We start from the raw sequence: 6474 nt of genomic DNA on the forward strand, positions 1-6474 counted from the left end.
ATGAATAAGTCTCATGTTCGCCAATATTCTCTAATACTTCATCTGTAAATGGCGTGGGGAACAGATCATGCATACATACATCATTCATATTTCTCAGATCTACACATATTATGATTTCTCCTTTTTGTCTCTTTTCCTGGCCAACCATTGGGCTTACCCAATCAGATTCTTCTACTGGTTCAATAATTTCGGCCTCCAGCATCTTATCAATCTCCTTGCACACCTTTTCTTTATACTTTGGATTGAGCCGATAAGGTCTCTGCTTGATGGGTTTCATATCAGATATCAAAGTAATTTTCATAATTCCCAAATCTCCTACAATACCCTTCAGATATAAAAACTTTGTTGGGAATAGATCCTAGTATTTGCACAATAGTTTGGCCAACTTATTGATTGTATATTCATCCCAATAGTCCCCTATATTCACGAACTTAGGCTTTGCGTCAGATCCAATATTTATTTTCCGGGTTTTCAACATCTCTATTACATTAGGGTTCTTTGTCTAAGGTCCCTCAATTTAGTGTTATCCCTTTGATTTTGGAATGTTAATATTCGGTGGATCTTCTTCTTCCTCCTCAACAGTCACATTATAACATTCAAACGCATTATGTAGTTGTGTACTCTAATCTGGCTGAGTCCATTATATCAGTTCCTTAGGAATCCCCCTGAAGCACTTCATCAATGCATTCAAGCCCATCCTCAAAGTTGAACGTTAGTAAAAAAATTTATCTTAAGATGTCCCATTCAGCTGTTCCATGGCGAAGTTCTCTTTCCAAATACCAATTCATTGGGATTGTATATAAGGTATGACAAAATATGTGCACCCATTTTGGTTGTGGCTCCATTCCCCAAGCTTTAGTTCACCATGCCAAATGCTCATGAGGATCATCCTTCCAACTGTACTTATCAATCATTTTGGTATTAGCATATCAAAACCTTAATTTCATCATCCTTCTATATCCCTTCTAACCAGCGAAGTTCTCCTTTTGCATACCCCACCAATGGTCATGTGTAGCACATAGTGCCAATTCAAGTGCTTGGAAGTGATGTTCTTCAGACACTTCCCTTTGAAATTCATCCAAGAAAAGATCAACATCAGTCAACCCATCATAAAGTGGAAGCTTTCTTACCTCAACTGAGACACATTGTAGCGATTTGGTCATCCTATTGCATCGGGGTGTAGATACTTCATGTAACTGATTCTGCTAATGTTTGATCTCTTCATCTGAGTCTGAGGTATAGGAACTATCCTTGTCCCACGCAATTACTCCATTGGTCGTAAGAATAATCCAATCTTTGTCGTGCATTGAGTTTTTTTATATTTGATCCAGATCATCATCATCCTCCAAAAAGTTGCGAACAGGTTCAGTATAGCATCCTCCCTCAACAGGGTCTAGTGACACTATAACCCTAAGTGCTTTCCTTTCAAAAGTCATCTTTCGCTTCTTCAAGTTGATTACCGCGTCCATGTAAACATTCCAATCAATTACTAGTAGCACAGGATACAGATTGCTATCATCTACTATCTCTATTACTTCAAAATCTGTCAGAGCACTTGCTCCTTCAATATCTATTGTCACACCATATAATCGCCCCATCGGGATAATATTCTGCTGATTGGCCATGTGTATCTGTATAGGGGACCATTGCAACGCAGGTCTGCCCATACTTTCCCACGTTTGTTTAGGCAACACATTTGCATTTGACCCCAGATCCAAGTTTACCTGGTCCATTCCATACTCTCCTATCTTCATGATCAACCTCATCTCACGCCCTGTTTGCTTCTTATTCTTACCAAATTCCTAACAACACATTGTTTTGAAGGAGGCTTAATCTTACCCACACAATTGTCTAGTATCGCTTGGAGTCCTTCTACTGCCTTCTTATCGCGCAACAACTTCATACAAGACTTTAGTAAAGTGGCTAACAATGAAGGATCCACATCTTGCACTTCATTGTTCCCAGCTGACTTCTCTTGACTCCCAGACATAGAATCTACAAAAATTTCTTTTTAAACTCCATAAAAGTTTCTTTAGCTTGGTTGAGGCCAAACCCGAATTCCTTTTCAGTAGCCTTATGCATCCATCCCTCAGTATTTGGTTGTTTTCCCTTATCTTCACCTGTGGTCATACCACTGTGTGTTATTATATTAACAATGCAATCTTCTTCACGCGGTTATGCCCTCATCATCCAGATATTCTGCGTAGGCCGTTGGGGCTGGGTCTTCTTTTCTTGCATCTTTGCTATAAGGATCGGATAATATTCCATCACATGGTTGAACTTTCTACAATATTGGCATGATGGATGCATAGGGTTCAGACAGTCACAAGTGAAATGTCTAGTTTCGCCACAATTATAACAGATCACTTGTCCATGACCTCTGCCAACCCCTCCTCCTCTTCTTCTTCCATGACAATTGGAATCCTCTGAATGTTGCACCCATGCACTGATCATGCAGCCGATTTTCTGCATGCATTCGGTAGGAAGGGGTCCTATCCATCATGAGCTCATAATTCCGACAATGGTAATCATCATGGCCAACGGACTATCTGAAATTACAAAACAACTGCCAAGGGGTCTTTACAAACTTCTAGAGTAGATGGAAATTGTCCATCACGTGCTGTTCTGTAACCTGACATATAGCACACGATGGCATTGCTCCTCCACTTGGCCTAGTGGCATTTTCAAGCTTTGGGGGGACAGACCCCCTCCCGTAAGATAATTCTGATAAACCAGACAATGGTCCTTATCGTGACCATGGCCCTTGCATTTCAAGCACCAAACTTCAGTGTGCACCTCAGGCTGGGCTTCCTTTCCCTTCTTCAGGCTCTGCAACTCCAAATGCAGGATTTCCAGCTATGAGTGAATCTGTTGTACTCCAATGTTTATATCCTGTATTGGTGAGGCTTCCAACCTCATCACGATCTCTACTGCCTCTGCTTGTGTTGCTATCTTTTGTTGTGATAGTGGTAATCTTAAGTGTGGTAAGAGTGACGTGATATACCAGTCCCAATGATGGGAATATGTAATCACCATATTGGCCTTCCTAATTAGACATTTCAACCTACGACCGAAATCCCAGGATGACTCAATTACATTTTGTTGAATTTCTCTGAACTTAGTTACCAACTGTGCCTCTAACTTAGGCTTTCTAAACTCTTTATTAAGTGTTTGCTAGGTTTTTGCCAACATCGCATTGGGGTTATCAGTGTAGTACTTTATGTACCATGTTAATGCTCGGTATTGTAAGGCCGTGACTAGTTCCTCTTTCCTGATGTTATCATCAGTAATTTGTTGTGTTGTTCACATAGCGCATGCAACGAACCAGAACTGTTTGAGGTCTTCACTCCCTACCCCTTTAAAAATCAACATCTTCATTGAGTTCACCATGTTGAATGGTGGAGGTGGAGGTGGAGGTGGAGGTGAAGGTGAAGGTATATATAGTGGAGGTGGAGTTCGAGTAGATGGGATAGGTATTTGCGAGATACCCTGCCTAATTAGCTGTACCACACTCTGGGGAGTACTTAGGATTGTCCCTTCATTGTCACTCGAAGGGGATCTGATCAATAGACTATACTCAGAGCTTGATTACCCATTCCTTTTGAAATGTTTTCCACTTCACGTAGTCCTAAACATCAAGGTCATGGCATAACCCATTTTTCAAATAACAACATCTTAATTCAATTTTTTAAATATTGTAAGTACTTACCTCATGGTCCCTTGAAGAGCGTACACTCTGCTTCACTGTAACTGAGAGTTGTATCAATCACGAACTCAGTCACAAATGCTCCAAGTGTTCAGTCAATCCAGTGATCAATGACCCACGTGATGTTGTTTTCTGAAGCTTTTAAGTGCCTCACCAACTCTGAAGTGCACACAATAGGGCCATCAAGTCTCCATGTACCCTGACTGCCCACCAAACTAGACAACCACTCGTGCAATTCGCTAGGGAAGAAACATGAAAAGTTCTCAGTTTTGTCTAAGTATAGGTATCTACTCAAACACTGTTCCTTGGATAACTGTGAGTTTTTGTTCTCCTGAGCCACAAATGCATGTTCCTTTCAATCGAGCCACTTCTCAATTTCCTTCTTGGTAGGAAACCACTTATTTGACATCACACATTCCTCAGATTGATCTTGGTCTCGGCAACGGAACCATTTGTTGGCTTAAGGGGGCCTGACCCAAGTTTAGAGTTATTTGTGCCAACCAACAAAACCCTAACTTCTTGCCCTTTCGGTAACAACCTGCGTAGCTGATAAGCCTTGATATTGAAGCAAGAATGCTGCAACTCCCAAGGCTACCAAATTTAATTATCAACCCAGGGTTCGTACAATCTTAAGAGGTATCGACACTATATGTGCAGCATACAATGTGTCTTTCCTTTGTTGTCATGATGTAATGGAGTGCATGTACTAAAGTTAAATCCTAAACTAATTGTAGAAAATGAAATGTTTGAAATGGAACCTTAACCTATTGCAAGAAAGAATGTACAATGAAAGAAACCTATTCTAATTGCATAAAGATCATGAACTAAATGTAAAAGAAACCTAGCTTAACCTTATTTATCACATGTGATGATTTAAACCAACCAAGCATGAAATTTGATCTAGGGAGTACTAACTACTGTGTGCATCTGTAAATATAAAAGAACTCATTTTTTAAATCTTTTTCCTTTATAAAAGCAAATGTTAATCTAAATTCCTTGATCATTGGTAGGGGAGACAAATGTGGGGCAAGAGTGTTAAAATGGTCTTGATGGCATGGAGGTCAAGTAGAGGCCTAATCCAAGCTTCAATGATGATTTTTTTCAATTCGGGCTCAAAACAAGGTTTCCTATAGGATGCTACAGGATTTCCTACAGGATGCTACATGATTTCCTACAGAATCCCCTGATTTACTACAGGATGTTACAGATTTAATATACAAAATTATAATTCATCGAATGACCAAGAAAATCAAATCCAAATTCGATGGGACAAAATTTTTTATTGACTAAGATGTCTTAGTTCCCCATTCTAGGTGGAATCACTCAAAATGACCTCTGTTAAACCATGCTAAAAAAATAACACAAAATTACTAGTCCAAAACCTAGAAATTCGAGAACTAGTGAGCTAGTAAATGTATAAAATGCCTAACCTAATCAAGTGCAAATTCAATGGGGTGATTTTTTTTATGAACTAGAATTTTTTTTTGATCTAATGAAAGTGGAACCAACTCGATTGAACCTAGTTAGCATGCTCTAAAAATTAGCAGAAATTTACTATTCTTTGCCATAAAGGAGTTCTAGAAATCTAGATTTGGGAATAAGAAAGCTAATCCAAGTAGCTCAATGATTAATATGACCTCCCACATATTTTCCAAGGATGAAATGATGCTTGTGATCCTACAAAATAACTTACATTAACCATTTAACTCAATCCTACAACAAGAAATCATTAATACTAAATGCAGAAGTAGAAAGAAATAAAAACAAGAGATGCATGCGAATAAGAAGTCAAAAAAAGGAAAGAAAATGATACAAAATGGCTATGAGGCTCCTGAGATGGCCAAGCCCAAGGAAACTCAGATACCTATGGAGGAGAACAAGATTTAGAGGCTGAACATGACACCAATCTTATTATTTTCATCAATACAATTACATCCTTGCAAGAAAATACAATGGAGCTGCAAAAATATGAGTTCTCTCCACAAGAACACTAACAGAAATCTCTCCCTATAGGAAAATTAGACTTGGTACTTATAAAAATGATTAGGAATCATTTCCACTTATAAAAAATTATTAGAAATCATTCCCCATGAATGGAGGAATCTTTCCCCACCAAAATCGCTTGATTAGTGGATCTGGTTCCCAATACTAGGAATCTGCATTAAATGGTAGGGAACACATTCCTAGCTTTTGTCAATCATTGGAGTTTCACAATCTGTGCCATAATTCCATAATATCTTGTTGATTTATTATTTATTATTGATCCTCCTATAGTAGGGAGAAAGTCCCTAAATTATCTCCTCCTCCAAATCTTCATAATCTTCCCAATATTCTCATAATATTCCAAAAAAATAAATAATATTAGGCACAAATATTCAATTATTCATAAACCTTCCTAATGACTATATTAAAGTTAAAAATACACTATCTAATGAAATAAGAGAGTTTTAATGTGCTGAAGGATGGTCATAGGCCTTAATTTATGTTTAATTAGAGGCATGGGCCTTAATTTATGTCTAATTTAGAGGCCCATCATACCCCTGTGCTGAAAGTGTTTCTCATCCTATGAGCAACTTAGTGACCTCATTGTGCCTCATCCATTGCCTTGGTGGCCTCTCTCTTGTGCATTAAGAATCTTGGCTATAAGTTCTGCAAGGACAAGCCCAAAAACATATTTGTGCAAAGAAAAATCGTTGTTTCTTAAGACCATTAGCTTTCTTTCTTGCCCTTATTCAAGACGGGCTCTTGAATATTTTTCAGTTTAGAAA

Source organism: Pinus tabuliformis, chromosome 4_1, assembly GCF_031772625.1.
Source record: "Pinus tabuliformis cultivar Carrire ecotype Pingquan chromosome 4_1, CPIR1, whole genome shotgun sequence".
Lineage (NCBI taxonomy): Eukaryota > Viridiplantae > Streptophyta > Pinopsida > Pinales > Pinaceae > Pinus > Pinus tabuliformis.